Source organism: Sinohyriopsis cumingii, chromosome 15 (assembly GCF_028554795.1).
Source record: "Sinohyriopsis cumingii isolate HCF-2022 chromosome 15, ASM2855479v2, whole genome shotgun sequence".
NCBI lineage: Eukaryota > Metazoa > Mollusca > Bivalvia > Unionida > Unionidae > Sinohyriopsis > Sinohyriopsis cumingii.
Genome location: NC_142975.1, coordinates 51598302 through 51624109, shown reverse-complemented (window position 1 = coordinate 51624109; position 25808 = coordinate 51598302). Strand labels below are relative to the sequence as shown.

The 25808-nt window shown below is 42.2% G+C and overlaps 1 long non-coding RNA gene across 1 annotated transcript; it reads right to left on the bottom strand.

Annotated features, from left to right (window-relative positions):
- Positions 1-1289: 1289 nt before the first annotated feature.
- On the bottom strand, positions 1290-25777 carry LOC149781790 (uncharacterized). The gene is made up of 2 exons (XR_016414528.1): positions 25704-25777; positions 1290-1888 (listed from the first exon to the last, which is right to left on the bottom strand). It is a non-coding gene; the product is annotated as an uncharacterized LOC149781790 (long non-coding RNA).
- Positions 25778-25808: the final 31 nt, after the last annotated feature.

Below are 25808 nucleotides of genomic sequence, written 5' to 3'. Positions count from 1 at the left end.
TTTACATACATTCCCATCGCGAAATAAGAGCGACAATCATGATTATCGCGTCGTTCTTGCAAATTATTACTTATTAATCTAGAATATTGTACGTTGTAAATCAAAGACTTTCTGGCTGTCACATCATCTCACTCGTGCCATTCTTGAAAGATTACTAAGTAGACTCTATAAATTTCCAAAATAATTTAAATTTGTTTGTTTGTTTTTCTAATATTATATAGCTTTGCTGACTGCTGCCCGCACAAATATTTATCAGCACCATATTGAGACAAGTAAGTCAATTTCGTAGTTTTAACCCATCATGCACCGCGACGACATGAAGAACTGCGTGTTTTTGTTTTATTGGAGCGAGAGTGTTTCTCAGCTATCTTAGACTATGCATTCTTGTGTTGCCCTTATAACATACTGGTTTTATAAGAAAATCCTTATAAATCTATTCCAGTAAGATTTACTCCCCTTGGTTCACCCTTTTCCATAACAGGATTGTCTTTTTAATTTAAAAAAAAAAGTTAATCTGAAAAAGTTTTGTTTTGCTGGTGCTATAGGATTATTCCTCACTGTTACTTATTAGTCTTTAGATAGGTGCCAGAGAAAGCAAAAAACCATTTCAAAAGTGATTACCGTATTTACATATTTACAATTTGCGCACAACTGCGATTGGCGAAGATATATATTTTACCTCGCATAATGCGCCAGCAAAACTGACTCCAAGTTTGATATTTGTTGCTGGGTTTTTTCCCCCTCTTCTTTTAATAACGAGTTGCCTGAATACCTTGCGACGGCAGTCGGGGACTACAGCGTCCACAGCTAATTATGTATCTTATATTAATCAACAATATAGCCCCTGTTTCATCTGCGTAGTATTCAGTGGCAGTCTGGGTAAACGGTCCACAGTTAGGTGTATAAATAAATAAATAAATAAACAAGTTAATTGTCTGATGCGATGTCTGCAAAAATACACTTTTCTGACAACTAGAAATATTGAAATACAATTCATTCCTTTTCAAAACCATTTGAAAAGTAAGATATTCTCTTTTCAGTCTTTTAGCATTAGGGTGTTTACGTGATGCACTTCACGGTTAGAATACAACGACTATATCTTTGGCATGTAGTTAATGTGAGAATTAGCAATATACAACAATTTTGGTCAGACATTGTTCTTTCCTTTTCTTCTTCAATCTATGTATGCTGTTTAAGTTCATAAAGATTGACACATAATTTTGTCTTCTTTGTGTGAGGAATACAATCCTGATTAATGGGAAATCTTGAAAGAAATTAGTAAGGTGGCATTAAAATAAAGTTATCTATAATTTTTAGTATTATTTCCATGTCGTAACATTCAATCAATGAATATGTTTAAATTTGTAAATACATTCTGAATATAAAGTATGCAAGCGATTCACTCTTGTATCATCCATCCGTATTTTTGCAACTGCAACGCAACGTATGTATGCCGTTGAAAAATGCATGTCGAAACCAATAGGATATATGGTCTTGGTATCTTGGTATATGAGACCAGTATGACAGATTGCAGGACATGTATTTCCATCGCTAGAAAAGAAATATCAATATTTGTGTATTACAAAGACATACGGCTGTTTATATACAAGAACGTTAATATTACAACATAAAATACTGTGCTAACTTCACCTTTTTAAGCTCTTGTTTTTGCTGTCAGAGTAACGGTAACGTATGTGAATAAACGTGTAACAAAACAAACTCGGAATACAGAGGTTGGGATAAATATAACACAACGTAGAATGACCCAATATTGTACATAGTTCCTGTTTTTAAGCGCCCGATAAAAATCCCACGCCCAGTTCATCCTTGTTGTAGCTTGGTGTTTCAGAACTTCCTTTGTAGGATTCTCGACGCTGTTAATGGAGGCCTGAAGAAGAAAAAAACAAACAAACAAAACCACATACTATATGAGGCACATTTGCGGACATAAACGGAAGGAAACAGGAAATCAAGTGTCAGTCGATGAGACTGGAACTCTAGTAGCAGAAAGTAATTTCCAGAAAGTCCCATTCTTTTAATCCGCTAAGGGTTGAAATGTTCTTTGATATTTTGTAATATAAGTGTAGTGACAGCCATACAGAATTAACATCAGCACCATTTTCTTTTCTCACGAACTAAACATCATTAAACATCTTTTGGTGAACGTCCTATTTTAATACGACCATCCATTCAGCAGAAGTAATGATGACACGAATGGCTGTGAGATCAATAACATTTTCATACAGGACCAAGTGTGGTCTTTTTGGTGAAAACCACACGTCAGTATGGCCTTCCAATAACAAGATTTTCAAAATGACCGTTATGAAGATGATATTTAAGGTCAGATAGGCAACAAGATATCTCCAGCTGAAATCACATATCAGTCTCCAGCTGAAAATCACATATCAGTATGACTTGTCTATCGAGTACTGTTAACAAGATATCTCCAGCCGAAAACCACATATCAGTCTGACTTATCTATCGAGTACCGTTAACAAGATTTTCAATGTAGCTGCCGTAGCCGCCATATTGATGTCAGATTACACTTTGACCTTCGACCTTTGTTAACCTCATCTGTTCCATCCCTTTTCAAACTGAAAACTTTATTGTTGACATCTCATGAATAATTCTGGCTAGTTTTATGTTCCTGTCTTTCAGCATAACTCACTTTTTATCATGGGGGAGGGGGGGGGCTGGACTTGTTTGAGACTCTGACACTAATAAATACTTTTCTGTAGGGTGAAATACAGGAGAATTGTTAAATAAGACTGTTTTATGCTTACGACTTAAAAGTTTCAGCCACACAATCAAAATTAAATCATACTATAATAATACATATGTTCTCTTTATTATAAACTTTTGAAAGAGTGACATATGTAAGGTGAAGTTTGTTTTAACTAGTCTAACGTACACTATCCATAGCAGCTGTTAAAATAAGGAAAATGAATTTGGTCAGACCAAACAATACCAGCTTCTGAAATTGCAATGAATGAATTACCAAATATATAAAATGTAGAAAAGCTATCGGCTCTTTTTTATACAATTTACCTCTAAAGTTCAGGAAGTGAAAATGACCAAATGGAGCTAGCACGTTTTTGAAAAGTACATATCTGGAGTAAGGCCAAGCTGTATTTTCTATAACCATATTACGCCCATCCATCATACACCAAAATAAAGGGAATTAAAGGTTATTTGAACTATACCTAAGATATGCAAGGTCCAAGGTCCTTTTCAAATAGCCAGTATAACCAGTAAGGAAAGCCGGAGAAATTCTTTTTCTTTATAAATTCTATGCAAAATACGAAACTTTAGAGCGCCATCTCAGTTGAATTTGTCAATCTTACTCATTCCTTCTTCGACCTGATCATCTTACTCATTCCTTCGTCCATGCATATACTTAGTTGCGTGCCAATAAATTCAAAGCGATAATTTAAACGATCACTGATTGGACGAAGGAGTTTTCTTTTATTAAATACCTAGCCATGGTATAATACGTGGCAAACAATCGGATTGATTCTCAAAATATTTTAAAGGAATGTATCAGAGGTGTAACGGATAAACTGAGTTCACTTTATCGACTGAATGCATTATACATAGGTCCAAAGATATCATATGCGTTCTTAGAAACATAATCGAAACGCACTGATAAGTTGATTAACTTGGGAGTGACCTTAGAAATGGAACGAAATAAACTTGGGAAGATCTATGAAGAAAATAAATTTTAAAGAATCTGCAGTTTATTATGCATGAAAAATTACGCCCGCCAAAGAGGAATAATTCGCCAGTAGTGAATGGGGCCACTATAGGGACAATGGGATTTACCATTAGAAACACCCCTGGGCCACTATAGGGACTATGTAAATTTAACATGGGGAAAATTGCTGGGCCACTATAGGGACAAGGGAATTTAACATGGAAATAGATTTTGGGCTTGTCTAGGGACAATGGGAATTTAACATGGGGAATAGAGTTTGGGCTTGTCTAGGGACAATGAGAATTTAACATGGGGAATAGAGTTTGGGCCTGTCTAGGGACTATGTAAATTTAACATGGGCGATATTGTCGTGCCACTCTAGGGACAAGGGGAATTGAACAGGGGAATAGAGTTTGGGATTGTCTAGGGACAAGGGGAATTGAACATGGGGAATAGATCGTGGGACTGTCTAGGGACAATGGGAAATTTAACATTACGAAAACCCCTGGGCCACTTTAGCGTCAATGGGAAATTAACAAGGGGAATAGAGTTTGGGTCTGTTGAGCGACAAAATGGAACAAGGTCGGGACCCTATTTTAATAAGGTCCCGACCTGAGGGGTCTATGGAAAGGGAACAGGGGAGAGGGATAGAACACACACACACACACACACACACACACACACATTAAATAAAAACGGGGTAGGCAATTGAAAGTCGATCTCTTTTCGAGAAATGTGGGTGGCCCTGAAAAGGGCCTTTGGGTTTATATATGCCCTTAACATGAAGGGCATCTGTGACTTCTTCTTGTCCTTAGGCTTCGTCTCACTGTAGGACCGTAAATCAGGACTCTTTTGAGGCATCCTTGCCTCTCCACGTAAATCCTACGTATCCATAGGTTGCTGGCGGTCCTATGGACAACTGTCCATTCGGATCGGACATACATCGGTATGTCCGTCCTGAACATCATTGTTGACACAAGGGTGGAAGATTCAACGTCAGTCCACATGCTGAGGCGACGAGAACAGGTAAATCAATGTTGACCAATCCAAACACGCGTTACAAAATTCAGTCAGCTCGCATCCAATCCGAAGAGAACAGTCTGTGACGTCACGTGGTCTATATAGATTCGCTACCGCCTGTGTGCAGTCAGTCGATGCGAGACAGTGATTCAACATGACGGAAACTCAGAAAACGATCCATTGGGGTGCACCAGCAGTGGAGACTACACAAGGGAACCCGGACTTACTTTCAGAAGAGGTACATTGGGATTTTATGGATTTTCTTACCTCGCAAGAATTTGTTCCGGAACCTTCGTCTCCTTCATTACCGCACGTGGAGAATTTTAGACAGAGACAGAAAGAAGAATTGGAGAAATTTATACAACAGCAAAAGGAAGCGGAACAAGCTTTTCTCCTACAGCAACAACAGCAAGAAGAAGAGGTAAGAAAAAAACAACAACAAGAAGAAGCAGCAAAGAAACAAGGGTGTGAAAATCAAACGGTCACGGTACTGTTAGACATTTTAGTGGAGTTAAGAAGTCTGAAACAAATTTATCAGACTTCTTTATCAGACCGAAGAGAATACGACCTTCCCGAGCTAAACACGCCAACCCTGTGACTAAGCCTATCGTACCACCCTTAGTGATTTCAACCCAATCATCAGAAGTAGGCCTTGGCCGTGGTAAAGGCTTAAGGCAGTTAAAGTTGATTGGTTAAACTCACTCCTACACCATAAAGAAAAAGGCCCTTTACAGGGCCACCCACATTTCTCGAAAAGAAATACAATTTCAATTTGCCAATAACTCAAAAATAAACCCCACCCATTTTACCCTTATAGTACGTGTCTGTGTATGAGTGCGTGAGTGTAGCTTCTTATTTTAAAATCAAAACTCAAAGACACTTACCTTATATCATTAATGTATTCTTTTCTCCATAGTTACAATCCAATTCACAATTCACAACAGAACACTTTAATTAAAAGTTCATTGACTTCTTCTTTCTCCTTGATTAGTCTCTCTGTTTTTTGAATTTCTTCACCGTTTTTTCCTCATTTTCTTCCCTTCTTCTTTTCTTCTCCTGTTTCTTTGCCTCTTTTAAATAGAATTGTCTTCTTTCTTCCTCTTCTTCCTCTGAAGAATCCCTCTCTTCTTTCGAAGAATCCCTCTCTTCTTCTGAAGAATCCTTCTTTTCTTCTGACTCCTCTTGTTTCTTTTTTGGGCAATCTGGAGACCAATGTCCTTTTTCTTTACAATAATAACAGGTATCTTGACTTTTGTCTTTTTTAGCCCCTGTTTTTTTTTCTTTTTTGACGGTCTGGACATTCTGAAGACCAATGCCCTTTCTTCTGACAGATATAGCAAGTATCCTGACTTTTATCTCGAAAGGAAGGAGAGTAGTCCGTAGGCTGGTCTGAAGAGAATTTTCTAATGACCCCTCGCAAAGCTCTGACGAAACGTTCCATCTGGGTAGTCTCTTCCATCGTTGTGCTCGGTTTGAGAGTGAAATGAATAGTGAAAGGACAAGACACACACCCTTGGAGAAAGCAGAAGGGTTTATCACCGAGATGTGGGATTCTTTGCTCACCACACTCAAGCGTCAATGTCAACCCAAAGAAGACGATCGCTTGAGACTCTCCATACAACACGACGGTTTGAAATCCCCTGTTTGGATCGAGTTTAGCAGCCCTGCAGAATTGACCCCTTCCAAAGTCATGGACAAAATTCAACACGTACAACAATCCAATGACCAGTTTGACATCACCGATGGAAAAGCCACACTGGACATGACCCACGTCTCTCCTCCTCAAGGGACTGGACGCAAAAAGATGTTATTGGTGGACGAGCTTCGCAGCACCAAAAAGAGTCTCGTCCGAATTCACAACCCTCAAGACCAGATGTGTTTAGCCAGGGCCATCGTGGTGGGACGAACCTATGCCAATAAGAACGACACGGCAGAATGGAAAAGAGACTGGGAGAACATTCGAAAATCGAACCGAGCCAAACAACGATATGAAGCAGGACTCCTGTTGCAACAAGCCGGCCTGTCCAAAGACACACCCTGCGGCATTCCTGAAATGCAAAAATTGCAAGATGCCCTAGCTCCACGATACACCTTGAAAGTGCACCCTCAAGAAGTGCGCGGACCTCTGTTGTTTCGAGGGAAAGACTTTAAGGATGGAAAATACATTCACGTCTATCATCACGATGACCAGTTCGACACCATTACCAGTATCACCGGATTCCTGGGATACAGATATTACTGTGAGAAATGTGACTATGGCTATAACAATCGAGAGCAATACAAGCATTGCGGATCGAAATGCTCATGATGTTTGGCCTCTCCACCCTGTCTGAACGAAGGACCAGCGCATTGTTCAACTTGTCTGCGCACGTTTGTCAGCCCTACCTGTTACCAACAACATTTGAGGACGCAAGGTTCACAGCAGAAATGCGCTTGTCAACTGCTGAGATTGTGCCCTACGTGTGGACAAGGCATACGTACCAACAGTGCCAAGGCATACGTATGTTCAGGAAAGAAAAAATGTCACATTTGTCACCACATCGTGGACTTGGAACACCAATGCTACGTGCAAAAATACCAATACCCACCAGAGAAAGAGGACGGTCACAAGAAGAAAGGCAATTTCATCTTTTTTGATTTCGAATGTATGCAAGAGACCGGTATTCAGGTTCCTAATTTCTGCGTGGCTCATCGAGCGTGCGAGAAGTGCATTCAAGAACCTATCTTCAGTCATTGCCCTCACTGCAGCAAGATTCCTGGAGGACGAGAAAAAAATCTTTCGGGGACCGAACACGCTAGCCGATTTTGCCCAATGGGTCTTTGACCCCATCGACAAGACGTGGAGCAAAGAGGATATCGAACGTTACGGAGATTGTCATCGTCATGCCACAGTGATGGCTCACAATTTCTCCGGATACGATGGACAGTTTCTTTTGAGATACTGTACGGAACAAGGCACCGAGGGTCCTAAAAAGACTTTGAACGGAGCCAAAATCATTTTCATGCAAGTGGGACAAGTACAGTTTAAAGATTCGATGAGTTAATTGGCCATGCCTTTGAGCCGAATGCCTAAAACGTTTGGAATGACAGAAATGGCTAATGGGCACTTTCCACACGTTTTCAATACGGAAGCCAATCAACATGCCTTTCTACCATTTACCTGAGGCTCACTATTACGACCCTGACAACGTGCGTACCGAACAACGAGAAGCTTTCTACGCTTGGTACCAGGCTCACGCCTCGGATCCTTTCGACTTTCAGGAAGAAATGTTAAAGTATTGTCGTTCCAACGTGGACATTTTACGACGCTGCTGTGGAAAATTTCGATTACTGTTCATGGAACACGGAGGGGTCGATCCTTTGAAAGAAGCTTGCACCATTGCCAAAGCGTGTTCCTTAGTGTACCGGCAACGATTCATGCCTGAAAACACCGTGGCTGTCATCAGTCCTCAAACGACCAACTATGTCAAACGTCAATACTCGGTCAAAGCCCTACGCTGGTTACGTTACTTGTGCGACAAGGAAGACAAATGGATTCAGCATGCCCGCAACGCAGGAGGCGAAAAGACCATCGGAACGCATTCGGTCGATGGCTGGCACTTAGAAAACCCCAAGATCGTGTACGAGTTTAACGGTTGCTTATTTCACGGATGTCCCGTCTGTTACCCTGACCGTGGCACTAAAAATCAGTATTTACAACGAACCATGGAAGACTTGTACCAGGCCACTTGTCAGCGACGCCTAAAGTTAGAACAGGAAGGATACCAAGTGGTGGAAATGTGGGAACACGAGTACGATCACCGTTTGAAAACCGATCCCGAATTTAAACGCCTCGTGGAAAGTTACCAGTTCATGGACCCGCTGAACCCGAGGGATAGTTTGTACGGAGGAAGGACCAACGCCACCTGTTTGATGTACCAAGCTGACGAAGAGAAAGGAGAAGAGATCAAATACTTGGACGTGTGTTCGCTGTGTCCCTACGTGTGCAAATATTGTCGCTTTCCTGCAGGGCACCTGCATTTGTTCACGGAACACATCGACCTGAAAAACATTCGACAATACGAAGGCTTGATCAAGTGCAAAGTTTTGCCTCCCACGGACTTGTACCATCCCGTCTTACCTCACCATTGTCAAGGCAAACTGATGTTTCCTTTGTGCCGTACTTGTGCCGAAACGAGCAACCAACATCAACCTTACCAGCACACCCAGGAAGAACGCGCCTTGACGGGGACGTGGGTCAGCGTAGAATTGTTCAAAGCTCTGGACATGGGATACCAACTGTTAGAAGTGTACGAAATTTGTCACTTTCCCAAGACACAACAATACCACAAAGGTGACCCCACGCAGAAAGGCATTTTCGCAGACTACGTGGATGCCTTTTTGAAACTGAAGCAAGAAGCCAGCGGCTATCCTTCCTGGTGTCACACTCCCGAAGACCAAAAGACATTGAAAGAGAAATACTGGGAACAAGAAGGCATTACTTTAGATCACATCGAGAAAAACGAAGGCAGGCGATCGTTTGCCATAGTGATGTTAAATTGTTTGTGGGGTAAAATGGCACAACGACCGTGTTTACCCAAGACGGAATATTTGACAGAACCTTCCCGCTATTTCCAGATGATTCACGACAAAACCCAATTCATGAAACACGTGGACGTCGTTCGAGAGAATTTGATCTTGGTCAATTACGAAGAAGATCTGGGCTTTGTACAAGACGACCCCTTTGGAAATGTCATCATTGCGGCTTACGTGACAGCTCATGCTCGCTTAAAATTGTACGAAGCTTTAGAACTGTTAGGGGAACGCGTCCTGTACTTTGACACGGACAGTTGCATTTACATCCATCACCCGAGTCAACAGCACCCTGACATCGAAGGAGACCGTTTAGGAGCCTGGACAGACGAGCATCCCGACGACAAGATTCTAAGTTTCGTCAGTGGCGGTCCAAAAAATTACGGCTACGAATACCGGGACCCACAAGGAGAAGTGCACACCACGTGTAAAGTGAAAGGATTGACTCTGAACTATCGTACAAGTCGTGTGGTCAACTTTGAGGTATTGAAAGAAGCCTTGCAATCTGGAGAAGATGAATACTTTAAAGTGACCACCTATCAACCGAACAAGATTGTACGTTTACCCACTCACCACATCGTCAGTGGACCCTTGGAAAAAGTCTACCAGAAGCGAGTGCGACTTCCCAATCATTTGACCTTACCGTATGGACACGTCGGTATTGGTCTGTATATAAAAAGGAACCATAGGCAAGATCGATAGTTCATTGTGACTACCAAGACCAAGCGAACAAGATGAATACTTTCAGAGAAACACAAAACAAGTTTAGAAAGGCACAATTCAAGTGTGGGGCTTCTGAAGTGGAATGCGATTGTGAGCCTTGCGACTTTTCAACCTGTTTTAGTGACAGTACCGGAAGAACCCGTCACCCAGGACAGGACTGTCGTGCACATCCCTGAAAGACCCTTTCGGGAGGACACTTGTGTGACCTTACCCCCCATAGAACTGGTCAGAATATTACCCAAAACATGTTGTACAGACAATTGTGTTTATTCCGCGTTGATGGTTATCATGTGCCTTTTATCGTTGTACTTAAGCCTTTGGCTTTTATGTATTTTTGTCTTTCGTATTCATGTTTAAAACATTCAATAAACGTGTCCTGAAAAAAGTATATAAACTCTCGTCTTGTTTGTTTTCGTGTCACAAGTAACATTCCTCACACTATGACTACCTCTGCTGTCTCTGCTCCCTCTTCCTCCACTGTCAAAGTCATCGACGAACACTTAGATCGTGCCAGTTGGGAGGCTTTGTATCTTCGCCATCCCTTTAACATGCTCATTGCTGGACCTAGCGATTCAGGCAAAACCGAATTCGTCAAACGCTTGATCGAACATAAACATCATTTGATCGATCGTCCACCTCAACGCATCGTGTGGTGTTACAAAGAGTGGCAGTCGGCGTACAGCCTCTTGCGAGAAAGTCAAGGCGATTCCATCGTGTTTGTGGAAGGTATTCCTAAAGAAGACGACGGAATCGTCTCTGACTCCCGTCAAACCCATTTGGTCATTTTCGACGACATGTTAGGAGAAGACGAAGAAGAAATTAAACTGTGGTTCACGCGCAAAGGGCATCACCGTAATGCCAGTGTCGTTTACATCACCCAAAATTTGTTTCAACAAAGTAAAGCCCATCGCACCATCAGTCTCAATGCGCATTACGTGGTCTTGTTTAAAAGCCCTCGAGATAAATCGCAAGTGCAAGTCTTAGCCAAACAGTTAGGAACGCCTTGGCTGACTCAGGCGTACGACGATGCCACTCAAACGCCACACGCCTATTTACTCGTCGATTTGAAACCTACGACCCCCGATGATTTGCGATTTCGTACCCACTTGTGTCACCACTGGTGCCAAGACGGAGGGACTGTCCTGTACACGTCTCCGTCCTCGACTTAACTTCATTCCACAAAAAAGTCTATAAAAACCTCAGACCCTTTTCGTCTGTCTCACACACATTTTGAACATCACGTCCCTTCAGTCGCATCTTCCCGTCAAATTGATTCGTGCCTTGTATTGCATCAGTCGAGAAAAAAATCAACAAACACGAGCTCGTGTCTTAGAAGCTAGTCTCAAAGAAGTCTTACGATGGTTCACGGTGACGGCACGTCAATTACTCCAAGGGATCATTCAGATTCCTCATCAAACCAAACGCTTTTTTGATCGAAACAAAGTCGCTTTGACCCAACTGGCCGATCCCCGCATCGACACTCAAACCAAAAAACAAATCATTTTGAAACCTGGAGGGAGTGATCTCTAGGAGGGGTCATCATTCGCTTTCTCTTAAGATGGGATCCTAATGCCCCCAAAGTTCTCCCCAAGAAAAAAGTCAAACGAAGCCCCAAGAAGAAGAAAAAGACCAGGTCCCCAAGGAGAACTTCTCCAGTGGCGGGACCCTCCTCTTACCAGACACCACCCCGGAAAAAGAAAAGAAGCCCCCAGAAAAAGAAACAGAGAAAAAGTCCCCAGAAAAAGAAAAGTCCACAGAAGAATACTAGTCGCAAGAGAGGCACTTTGGCCAGGACGCAACCTTTACACTCGCAAACCACGACCTGTCACGGCGGTGACTCCGTCTCCGGCAGCCTCACGTTCATCCACTTCTCCGTTGATGACACCAAGAACTGAAGAGTACTTGGAGACGTTGATCACACCAAGAACTTCTCCGTTGATGACCCCAAGAACTTCCCCAGTGGCAGGACCCTCCAATTTAGTGGCAGTGGCCGCTGCTCACAAAGTACCTTCTCCCAAAATCAAAGTCCAAGAAAGATCGGGCATGTTACAAAGTTTACTGGATTTGTCCAAGCAAGAACTAGCTCGATTTAGTCCGTTGCGTACCCCTGCACGACGTGTCATGCCTGTCCTGAAGTTGATACGACGTAAAGACAATCAGTGGCGACGCGTTCCAGTATAAAAAAAGGTGTGTGACCAAGTCGGGGTATCAGTGTTTTGGTGCTCCTGAAGATGTCACCCTCCAGAAAACATCCCTCTTCTAAACAACCCCAAGGAAAGAAAAGGAAAGGACTGCCACCACGTTTAGTCAAACATGGGGACATGTTATCTGTCCTGTCCAAAGCTTCTCCACCAATACGAAAAAAACTCATTCAATCAGCTTCCAAAGAGGTCATCGATACCGTGTGCGAATGTTGTTTGAACGTCTTGAAAGGTACGATCCCTTTGTCCAAACACCAGAAACAATGCTTAGGCAAACATCGTCACGTTCTCCCCAAATGGTTCAAAAGAAAATCCGCCTTCGTCAAAAGAAGAAGATGTTGGTCCAACGTGGAGGCATTTTACCTCTCTTGTTAGGCCCATTGCTGAAAGGAGTCTTGGGAACCATGTTGGGAGGACTGATGGGAGCAAGATAAAAAGGCCCTCGGAAGTCCCAAGATCTCAGAATCGACCTTTGACAACCCCATGAAAGGACGAAAACTAGCTTTAGTGCCTTACAAACGATGGATGGAATACCATCGGTGGCAAGAACAACGCACCCCGCATTTACCTCCTAATCGCCATTTGAGCGAAATGTCCCAGTTACAACACGAATTGCAGTCCTTGATGGATCGCCAAGATTTGTCCGAAACAGAAAAATCGCAAAAGTACGGTCAACTCTTGCAACGACTACAACTCTTTCACCAGAAAGCTTTAGACGAAACAGCTCTACCCACTCTGAAAGATTTTAAGACCTTGATGAAAAGTCCAGCACCATCACCAGTACCAGTACCACCACTACCAGTGACCAAGACAGAAAAAGGAGAAAAAGAGGAAGGGATTCAAACTTCACCAGAAAAAGTACGCAAGTTAACAACACCACCTACCTCCAGAATTGGATGGATTAAAAAGATGATGGCCACCCCTTCTTCATCACAAAAGAAAAAGAAAGTGAAGATAGAAGTGAAGACAGAAGTGAAACAAGAACCGATATCCCCTGTTCCGACATCCTCCTCTGCGACACCTATTGCTGGTTGCACACACAAAGCATTGCAATCCAAGAAAGTACCCCAAGAGAAAAAGAGTAGCATCTTCCAAGAGTGGGTGCCTTATTAACACACAAACACAAAATGGAAAAAGTGTTAGCCAGCATTTACTACGAACCCTCGCACCCTGCAGGTTACGCAGGAGTTCAAAAATTGTATCGTGCTGCCAAAATGCAACTGACAAGTCTCCGTTTACCTCACGTGCAACGATGGTTACAAGAAGAAGCTACCTACACTTTACACAAACCTATTCGACGCAAGTTTGCCAGAAGTCGCACCCGAGTGGAAGGCATCGATCATCAATGGCAAGCCGATTTAGCAGATGTCTCTCATTTGGCCAGCTACAATCGTGGCTACAAATATTTGTTTTGTGTCATCGACGTCTTTTCCAAATTTGCCTGGGTCGTACCCTTGACTTCCAAATCGAGCAGCGAGTTAGTGCGAGCCCTGCAACGAGTGTTGAAACAAAGCGGTCGTCACCCGCTTCGATGGCAAACGGACAAAGGGAACGAATTTTGAACCAAGCTTTCGAAAAAGAATTAAAGAAACGTGACATTCATTTTTTTACCACCGAAAATCCCGAAACCAAAGCCAGCATCGTGGAACGTTTTCAACACACTTTGAAAGAACGTATGTGGAAATATTTTACGCATCACCACACTCTGAAGTACGTCGACATCTTACCGCACCTGGTGCAAGCGTACAACCAATCTTACCATCGAAGCATCGGACGTGCCCCGCAAGAAGTGACTCCCGAGAACGAAGTGCTGGTGTTTGAGCGCCTGTTTGGTACGTCCCCGACGAGGGCTGCCCCCGAGAAAAGTGGAGTGTTGACCGTAGGAGATTGGGTACGCATTGGCAAAACCAAACGCACTTTCGACAAAGGTTACTTACCTAACTGGACGACCGAATTGTTTCGTGTCACTGAACGAGTGCATGGCCGTCATCCTGCCGTCTATAAATTGGAAGACATGAACGGAGAAGTGCTCAAAGGAACGTTTTACTTACCTGAGTTACAACGTGTCACCAAAAAAGAAGACGACGTGTACGACATCGAAAGCATTCTCGAACGCAGAACCCGTAAAGTGGGCAAACGACGTGTCAAAGAAGTCAAAGTACATTGGAAAGGATATCCACCCAGTTTTGATTCTTGGATCGACGCTTCGCAAGTCATCGACTATAAAAAGAAGTGACCATCATGCCCTTTAACACAGACGCAGCTACGTCAACCACTCCTTCACCTGGTTCTTCTCTGCAAGATTTACAAAAGCAACCCTTGTGGGTGTGGTGTGGGGAACGTGTACCTAAAACGCAAATCGTCTTTTTCTGCCAAATCTTCGTGGTGTATTGTGTCATCGGAGCAGCCATCGCCAATTTGAGTTTTCAACAAGGAGACAAACAATTGTGGACCATTTTATTGAGCAGTTGCATCGGTTACCTGCTTCCCAATCCCTCCCTGAAATTCTCTTCCAACGGGAACCTGGGGAACCTTGTGTCCAGTGCCAGTGTCAGTCACCACTCCAATAACAACAACAACCCTATTTTGGGCGGAGACACGCCTCTGACGTCCAGTAACCCCTCGGACAGCCACAGAACTCTGGAATTATGAGTCACCAAAACCAATTTCACTTAACCTTACCCAGTAACAGTTCCATGGAGGTGTTTCCCAAGAACACGTTGTGCTGTTACACGGCCAAATTACCTCAGACCATCGCATTAGATCACAAATCCCATTGGGAAGTGGCTTTAGTAGAAATCATTCACCCGACCCAAGTCCTCAATGTCCTTCCCAATCAAACTTTTTTTTCATGTGGAAGTTCATGACGAACAATTGCAACAGTACTTGGATACCCATGGCAAATATGACAAGAAAACCCCTGGCACAAAAAATCAAAAGTACACCACCTAACACTTGTTCGTTCCCCCAGGCTATTATTTTAGTGGTCAACATTTGGTGAGCACCATAGCCTCCAGGTTTAATGTCGTGTTTCTGAAAGCTTTGGAAAGTGTCAAAAAAAGTGTCACCATGGAATACCACAAAGCAGCTCGTCGCTTCTTGATGAAATTTGACGGGAGTAAAATCCTGTCCATTTTATTTTGTCCTGAATTGTTTGACATGTTGGGCGGAGACATGGACATGAGAAACGCCATGCCCAAGAAAAACGAATTACCAATCGTTTACGACAACAAGTCTTTGAGCAAGTTATTTCGTGCCCCGGTAGAACTGAACCAAGGACTGAATTTGATGTTTGTGTACTCCGATGTGGTGGAGTATAACGTGGTGGGACACACCTCCGTACCGTTACTGCGTGTCATTCCTTTCAAAGTGGATTCTGCTACGGCCGCTGAGGAGGAAGGTGGAAACACTTACCACGTTCACCGCGAATTTGTACATCCTCACTATTTGCCTGTCAGCAAGTCGTATTTAGACACGGTCAACATTGCTATAAAAGGAGATCTGGGACAAAATATTTCATTCACCAAAGGAAAAGTCACGGTGAAACTCCATTTTCGAAAACGGTTCTCTCACGACTCGTAAGTCATGTATCCAGTGTACCGAGGGGTTGCTCGACAGCGAGGACACGGTTTAGGAGATATGTTAAAATCGGCCATTCGTTCGGTGGCCCCGGTGTTGAAACCGATGGTGACACGCGGATTGCACGCCTTGAAAGATGCGGCACTGACACAAGGCAAAGAATTTCTCCAAAATGTCATCATCGACAAACAAAATCCTAAAGAAGCCTTCATGAGGGCAGGCAAAAATGTCTTGCTGCAAACGGGTAAAGACCTTTTGGGCCGACGAGACACACCTATAAATGCCCTGCACGCTACCGAGTCAGGCATTCAGTAAGGACAAGGCAGAAAGAGACGACGAAGTAAAAACCCTTTCACCAGACTTCACAGGTCTGAAGCTAGAAAGGCAAAGAAAAGAAGAACCGTTCGAGACTTAGACGTTTTCGATTATTGAGAAAGAAAAAAAAAAATGATGCACCGAGAGTCTTGCGCTTGTTCCAAGTCGGAACTGGATCTGTTTGCCATGCCCCCCACCATAATGACGATGCAAGAATCCCAATGGGTGGAATTTCATCCCGTCTCTTCTTTGACGGATTCCGCTCCTATCGAGTTTGAAATCAAAGGACAGCCCGAAGATTACATCGATCTGAATAGCAGTTACCTGTACTTGAAAGTCAAAGTGATCAAAACGGACAACACCAATCCAGGAGGCGATGCTAGAGTAGCTCCTGTCAACAATTTCATGCATTCCTTGTTCAGCGAAGTGGACTTGTACTTGAATAACAAACTGGTCAGGAGCAGCATGGATACTTATCCATACTGAGACTGAATCGTAGCAGTACCGCTTTCCATTTAATGGCTGATACTGACGATTACAAAAGCAGAATCCAAGAAGCCAGACTCTACGTACGACGCGTGGAAGTGTTATCCAAAGTGGGAAACGACAACAGTCAGACGTTGAGCAGAACGACCGCCAAGTATCCGATCCGACGTGTGGAAGTGAAAACTTTCACTATTCCTGCTGGACAGCGATCCATGATCGAAGATCATCTGTTCCAAGGACAGTTACCCAAACGTTTGATTGTTGGTATCATCAGGAATTCAGCCTTCAACGGAACCCACGATCAAAATCCTTTTGAGTTTCAACATTACAATGTGTCCAAGATCGAAGTCAGTCGCGACGGCATGACCTTGTGTACCCGACCCTTTGAGCCCAACTTTGGTGTCGCGAAGAATTATTTGAGATCGTACTTGTCCCTGTACGAAGCCACCGGACAGTTAGGAACCAGCACCAGTCACGGTATTTCGTACGACGATTATGCAGGAGGCTATGCTTTGTGGGGTTTTGATTTCACTCCAGACCAAGGCAGCGACAAGGGACATCTCCACCCTATAAAATCTGGTCAGATTCGTGTGGAACTTCAGTTTGCAAATCCACCTCCAGATCACACAGTGAACGTCCTCCTGTATGCAGAATTTGACAATACCCTAGAAATCAACAGTTTGAGAGGAGTCATTCTAGACTATTAGAAGCCATGGAAGACTGTTATCCTCTTTGCCTAGTGGAGAAATTTTGAAGATGGAATGTGAGGAGACCGGGGAAGAAGAATCTCAAGACAAAGACGAAGAAGTGATCATGATGAAGTCAAGATGGCCAGAACAAGAAGCCCATTTAATCTCCTGTTTTGCCAAACACTTGGTCGAAAAACTGACGGAATTGGTCAAGAAAGATTGCTATTGATGTCATAACGATCATCCCAGTCAAATTCAACACGATAAAAGCCTAATGCTGAGTGAAGAAGAAAAATTGAACGAGTATCTGGACGAAGCTTGGAGTCTCATCTCGGACGAAGTCGTGTTGCATCAGCGGTATAAAGACTTGCGTGAACATTCTTGTCCACCATTAACCACTCAAGAGATCCATCGTATCGAAGCTCTCCTGAATCAGAGTGGGGAGACGAAGCTAAACGCCTTTTACTTGTCAGACATTTTCAAGCAAAAAGTCAGGATCGAATTGGTCACTTATCATTACCTGTGAAGAAGAAAACCACACAAATCAATGGATACCTGGGAACTTATTACCTTTTGAACCACAGTTCGTATACGGCTTCTTGGAATCCTGTCGTCTGTGCTAAAGATGAACTCCCTCATCGCAAACCTCAAGACCATCTAGCTTATGTGATCAACACGGACGACAGTCATCTCCCAGGAACCCACTGGGTAGCCGTTTACTTTCCTCAAGAAGGATGTGTGGAATATTTCGATTCGTACGGAATGTCCCCTTTAGAAGACGATATCATCGACTTTATGAAAAGAAATGCTCAGACCACCCGATTCAATAATGTGAAATTACAAGGCACAGATTCCTTGGTGTGTGGACAATATTGTGTGTGTTTTCTGCATCATCGCAGCCTGGGCTATTCCTTAGAACATTTAGTGACTCATTTTGATCCTCGTTCTTCTTCTAGAAATGATGTGAAAGTAGGTTAATGGTTTTGTGACCATTATGCTTATCTTTTGTCTCAAGCTAGGAAACGTAGTGTCCATCAATGGCCTAATGACTTCCAACAGTGGAAATCACAATTTCATTCACAACGTTGTCAGCCCTGTTTAAAGTAGAGTGTTAATTGAAAAAATGTTTGATGTTATATTGTTGAGTTATTGTTAAAAAATATTAGAGTTGTTTGTTAGTGTTAAGTGATTTTGAATAAAAAAATGTTGTGTTTTGAAAAAAATGCCTTTGTCTTTTGTTTCGCTATAAGAATTTTGATTCATGTTCTTTGACTTCTTACTATCCTTCTCATGGCACTCATTGAACGTTCCGGCTCGAAAACCGTGGAGGGATGTTTTCCTTCACGTCCGCGCTTTGACTTTAAAAACCGGGGTAGCCTCCAGTCTAACCATTCATTGTCGACTCATCCTCCTACGAAGATGTGCTCCAAACTAGCTAAGCTAAACGAAGCCTACGTGAATTTGCACAGGGTCAGACACAGTCTGATACCGAAGCCAGAAGAGATAGAGAATGTGAGAATGTTAAAAGTCACTGAAGACCTGATAGAAGAGCTCTTCAGAGCAGAAGTGAACAGGGAGAAAGAAGAATGGACAGAGAAGTACAGACTTCAGAAACAGCAGAGAGAGCAGCAACAGCAGCAACAACAGCAACCTGAACCTGACAGAGGCTTTGTCGATTGTCGTATCGACACCAAAGAATTCTTCTTCTCTTTCCGAAGAAGCAGACCTACCGCAAGAAAGTCTATCGTCAGAGGACATCGCATTCTTAGAAACTAAATGATTGCCATAGGAAACAAAAAAACAGCCCTTTTCAGGGCTACCCAATACTCTAGAAAAGAAATAGTAATCGATTTGCCAATGTGTGTAGGTAGAATATTGTGAATATAAACACTGACTCTTTTGTGGTGTGAGTGTATGTGTTTGTGTATAGGATTGTGTGTTTGTAAGTGCTCACGTACGTTTGTGTGGATAGTAGATTAAGATCATGTTTTTTGCTGTTTGAGGTGTGGGGAGAGTAGATTTGGGGTTTGATTGGATTGCTTTGCGTATGTGGATAGTATATTATTTGTTTAATAAAATTTTTTAGAATAGTGATGGGTAGTAGAAAAAGTCAGTGAGTGTTTCTTTTAAGTCCGCGCGTTGTTTGGTCATGATCTAGGTAAGATCAATTTTGTTTTAGGGGATGTTTTCCATCACGTCCGCGCTTTTAGTATAAATTGAAAATCGCTCGGCAGTCTAGCTACCCTTGTTGATTGATCAAGAGAATGAACACCAGAATTGTAAAGCTTCTAGAACTCCAGATGCACCTGGAATATGCCAGGCGCATACTAAATGAACTGGCCGCGGAGGCCATTGTCTAAGAGGGAAGGATGAAAGAGGAGGAGGAAAGAAGAAAAAAAGAAGAGGAGGAAAAGGAGAGAGGAAATTTCAGAATCCAAAGAAACAGAAAATTGGGATTCTGAAGCCACTTATCCCGCCTCTGCTCTCCCCCAAAAAAGAGTGAAAAGAGACTGGGGAAGAAGATGTTTGTGTGGTGCCAGGCCAGGAAGGTGCCAGCATTAGATAGGTGCATCTGGAGTTAAAAACAAACAGCCCTTTTCAGGGCTACCCAAACCTTTAGAAAAGAAATAGTAGTCGATTTGCCAGTGTGTGTATGTAGAGTAGTGTGAATATAAACACTGACTCTTTTTTCCTTGTGTGTGTATGTGTGTGTGTGTGTGTGTGTAAGCGCTCACGTACGTTTGTGTGGATAGTAGATTATTGGGTTTCATTATAATGCTTTGCGTGCGTGGATAGTAGATTTGGGGTTTGTTAATAGCTGCTTCACTTATGTGGATAGTAGATCATATGAAATGAGAAAAGTAGGGGATATTTTCCTTCACGTCCGCACGTTTTAAGTGATGATCTAGGTAATATAACTTTTGGGCTTTAGGGGGATGTTTTCCATCACGTCCGCGCTTTTCGTATAAGAACCCACAGTATTCGTCGTTCAAACCATTCTACAGAGAATAAAAAAGAAGATGGCTTCAAACCAACTTGATAAAATGAAAACATTGCAAGACGTCCTGGACAATTTGGGTATGATGGAGCAAATGTTAGTTAGGCTAAACGAGGATCACTATTCTTATAGTCCCCATCGAGTGAAGATGGAGATCAACAATTTAAGAAAAGTAAAGGACATGATCAATGCTCTGATGAAAGAAATAAAGGAGGAGAAGGAGGATGAAGAGGAAAGGATAAGGATGAGAGAATGGAACGAAAAAATTGAAAAAGAAGAAGAAAATGAGAAGAGGAAGAAAGAAGAGGTGGAGAAGCAGAAAGATGAGAAAAAGAAGAAAAAGGAGGAAGAAAAGAAAGAAAAGAAGAGAAAAAGTGTAGGACAGAAAATAAGAAGCTGGTGGAGAAATAGAAGAAATTAGAAGAAGAAAACCAAAGGCCCTTTTCAGGGCCACCCACATTTCTCGAAAAGAGATCGACTTTCAATTGCCTACCCCTTTTTTATTTAAAATGTGTGTGTGTGTGTGTGTGTGTGTGTTCTATCCCTCTCCCCTGTTCCCTTTCCATAGACCCCTCAGGTCGGGACCTTATTAAAATAGGGTCCCGACCCTGTTCCATTTTGTCGCTCAACAGACCCAAACTCTATTCCCCATGCTAATTTCCCATTGACGCTAAAGTGGCCCAGGGGTTTTCGTAATGTTAAATTTCCCATTGTCCCTAGACAGGCCCACGATCTATTCCCCATATTCAATTCCCCTGGTCCCTAGACAGGCCCAAACTCTATTCCCCATGTTAAATTCTCATTGTCCCTAGACAAGCCCAAACTCTATTCCCCATGTTAAATTCCCATTGTCCCTAGGCAAGCCCAAAATCTATTCCCATGTTAAATTCCTTTGTCCCTATAGTGGCCCAGCAATTTTCCCCATGTTAAATTTACATAGTCCCTATAGTGGCCCAGGGGTGTTTTTAATGGTAAGTCCCATTGTCCCTATAGTGGCCCCATTCACTACTTTCGCCCAATGAGTCTGAACTTGTTGATGATATTAGTGAGACTTCTTCTAGCTGTAATCATCAGGATATCCAAGAGCGGACTAATTAAATAAATAATATTGGTATGGCATCCGAACTCGCTACTCTTCAGAGGTTATAAGGAAATTATTATAACGACGTAGAAGGACAGCAACGCAAAAAACGACAGCAATTTTAAGACGCTACCTAAGAAATTCGATGTCATCGAATTCCAACGCACATAGCGTAGTCTATCTCAGGATGTCTGAATATTTTGTCCTGATGGGTCATTGGAGCTCATTTGGGCTAATGAGGCACTGGAATTTAATTTATTCATGCTTGCAATTGATTCTTATGATACTGAATATAACGAGTTCTTTATCTGAGCAAACCTAATTTCAAATTTCGAGTTACCATAGTCACGTAATGGACTCTGCGAGTCACTATCCACCGATCTTTAAAATCAGTATTCAATCTAATGCAGAGAATGAGATGACAAAGCGTAGACGGGCACACCTGAACCGTGTTTTTACCAATTAGATAAGCGCTTGCATGTATGTATATAACGAACTGTGTCATAGTCACCTAATAAGTGCCTTGGAAAATACGAACTCTGCAGCAGAACATGTCATTACGAATACTGTAAAACACATACGATGGTCATAAATCATGGACCGGGGCGCCCGGCCATGTCTTAAGTGTGGCACTGAAGTCAGGTGATATAATCAACTTTGCTGAGCCTGTGGATCTGCTAGTGAATACTATCAGCGCAAAACAAACCAATACACAAAGCCGACCCCATAAACATATGTGGCTGCACCAACACACGCAGCTGCACAAACAGTTACAAAAAACAATAAAACAGAAACAAAATAAATAATAACTATGACTGAAGTTATTTCAGTTTCTGGTGTTAATAAAATACAACAATTAAAATAAGTCATTGACGTATTTCTTAATTATAGGCCCTTCTATCATCATGTCTAACGTACCATAGCTGAAACAGGTCGCAAGGCAGCATGGAATATATATCAAGTCGTATGAGAAAGGATGACATACTTGAATTACTGAGACTCATCATTATACTGAATCCACCACCTCCGCCGGTTGCCCCTGCACCAACAACAGCAGGAGTTTCTAATACAACAACGATAATATCACTAAAAGGATTTCACGTTAACATATTATCCGAATACCAAGAGGTGCAGCAAAATCTGACCTCATTGTGATATTAGGTCGGTACAAGGAAACCGTCATCGTCCTCTTGGATCTGCTATTGCTATTGAAGCGGATGAGTATGTTCATGCATAAACACAGCAATTACATGTACCTGAGTTCAAATTTCAAAAACGTAGAAGTGAATTAAAAATCACGTGACAATTATCCCATCCTCTTACAAACCAGGCAAAGACGCTATGCGCCTATTAATAAATACGATTTCTGGAATGTGTGTGGTGTTAAAAACTTTGATCACACTGATGTTAAAGCTCACATTGTTTTTAGCGTATCTGGTTATCCCACTAGACAACGACGGATTTAAAACTACTACACCGTGGATTCAGAAAGGTGCCTGAGTAATCTTGAACCGCAAGAACGACAGCGCCATCAGGGATGAAACTGGCAGAGGCATTGAAAAGATTCTCAAAACGCTACAAAAATACACCAGTGCAGGATTGGGATGGACTCTCGAAATATATGGCCAATTTGAGGTACATGTACATCTTTGACCGTATCAACCGTTTGATGGATCCAGTTCCATAGCTATACCAGCGTGAGTCGCACCAATGTCAGTTATAAACGCATTTTTTTAAAATGATAATCGCTGTTTCGAATAGGAGTTTTTATTGGCGTTATATCCGGCCAGTGATAATCAGTGGTTGTAACGGTACTAGTTCTGAAAGCATTTTATGATCAGAGTAGAGCCTCTGTTGACAGTCTTTTGTCAAATCGCATTGGCTGGTTTAAATCCAGTCGTGGATGTGGCTTCATTTGTCAGTGCTGCTACAGCTAGAGGTCATGTAACCCATTACGGATACCACTCATCAACAATACCCTGCAGATAATGATGACCTAATACCGTTCTATAAGTGTGCTATTAAATTTGTCCATAGTGTCTTGTCCACCGAGTGCAGTCCTGTCTTTCATACCTTCTTTAGCGGCCATATTGTGATTCTTTCCCCCTTTGTTGGAGTAATCAAATTCAAGTCACGGATGAGATCTACGCCGGATCTTTGGTGGGAACGGATATCATTTGATACTTTAAAAGCAAGGTCATGTTGTTACATGCATTATCGACGCGGTTGATATGTTCCTCACCAGGCTTTGGTTAGGTGCTAGAATCAAGTCGAATATCTAGCCACGTACTAGGCCCACGTGAATTGTAACTAGAATGTATTATTCACCATGGTATTTATTCCAATTTATCCCATGGTGTCCCTGGTAACTTTGTTAATGTTTAATGCAGCCGTGATTTCACCGCCGCAAACTTGAACGCCTATGCGGTTGTACGTGATTGCACCATCAGCTGATGATCAACCGTGTAATGATGTTTAAAAATATTGTCAAAAAGCGCGAAGTTATAAAAGATCTATGAGAAGCGGTCGTGTTACCAGGAGAAGTGGAACTTCCGTCGATTTCTTTCCCATCATTGACAAAGCATCTTCTATTGACCCTCTGGAGGCAAACAAAATCAATCCTGTCGTGTATGATTATGTAACGCTTGATAATAAAGTCAATACTACACAAATATTTCACGAGGTCGACACAAAAACACCGATGAGATTCATTTGAATCAACGATATGCACATGTTCCTAAAATGGTCTGTGACAACTGTAACTTGATGATATTTCGTGGCATTCACGCTCATGGTCTTGGAGATATTCATTGTACTTGGTGTGACGCTGAACATGGGATGAATTTGATGAGATTTTTGCGCGGAGCACCTCGGACCTGTATTGTTTGCTCACTACAGGTTTGGCCGGAACTTGTTTCTTTCCAATAAACTCTTTGGATACCACCTTAGGACATTCCCTCGCCATATATTTATTGTGCGTCTTTGATGGCATTTTTCAAATGTGCTCTTTCCAGTCGAAAGGTCTGTTGAATACAACGAGTACAGAATTTGTAAAGATCGCCTGTCGAGTTTCGCTAAAGAATCGAGACGGTATTCACATCTGTGACTTTTATTCGGGTGGCACGTCTAGTATCCTAGGAACTGCCTGTCTAACCTACACATCAAATGCACGGATACCCTTTGCTGATTCTCCACTATCATCAACATCTTCTTTGACTGTCTTGATCGTCTGTGGCAAACGCATGAGAGTGTCTGCAGTTGCTTGTTTTCAAACTTTTGTAAGTTTGCCTAACTTACAAACTGGACCAGGTGCTTCTCCTTATCAATTAGGCGCTGCCACTTGTTCCACTGTGGCCTTTGTAGCTTTTATAATATCCACGGCAGACATTTTAGATGACTCTTCTTGATTGTTTCATCTGTGGCTCATTTTGTAGAAATAATATATGCAATTAGGAGTGGATAGATTAGAGAAAGTGAAATGTTGTGGAAAGATTTGATGGGAAGGTGATACACACCACCAGAGAGTTCCTATAGACCCCGACCCTGATATTGAATATATGACAGAAGAAAAGGAACAACATATACGAGAGAGACAGAGTGTAAACATCAGGAAGAATGTATATATAAGTGATATTGCTGATAGTCTAATGAGTGTCACAAGACGTTTTGCTGATGATAGTTCACTACCTTATTCCTCATTTAATACCAATGAATTCAATTATGTGCTTAAGTATGATATTAAAACTATAGAACAATGGCTAGTAAGTATTGCTTTAAAAACCGATGTTTTTCTCCAGACCCAGTTTTTTTTCCCGAGCATGGGTTTCAAAGTCAGCTTCAACATTTTGTTGAGCGTCATTATCACCTTGGTCTGACATTGACTAACTCTGGTAGCCATTATCACCTTGGTCTGACATCGACTAACTCTGGTAGCTATTATCACCTTGGTCTGACATTGACTAACTCTGGTAGCAATTATCACCTTGGTCTGACATTGACTAACTCTGATAGCCATTATCACCTTGGTCTGACATTGACTAACTCTGGTAGCTTTTCGAAACCTATGAATAGGTCCATTAAGTATAGTCTTGGTCGGAAAACGTTACAATGAATTCATCTATCCTATATTCGCCCATCGATATCATATGGAATAATTACTCTGCAAATGATTTATTTAGACTCGCAAGACTACAACTTCAGGCGAGAACAATTAACTGGATTTTCCCGTAGCGCTTCTATTAACAATATTCACCAAGAAACCGATTGGATCTCATTATCGGAAGGAAGAAAATTTCATAAACTATGTACATTTGACAAAATCGTAAATGATTCTTCTCCAACTTACCTCCAAGATTTTGTAAGTCCGTTAGTTGGACAAACAAAATAGTTTGAAAAAAAAATTCTTCCGGCAAATACATACTAGACTAGAAATCTCCTGAGATCCGGAACA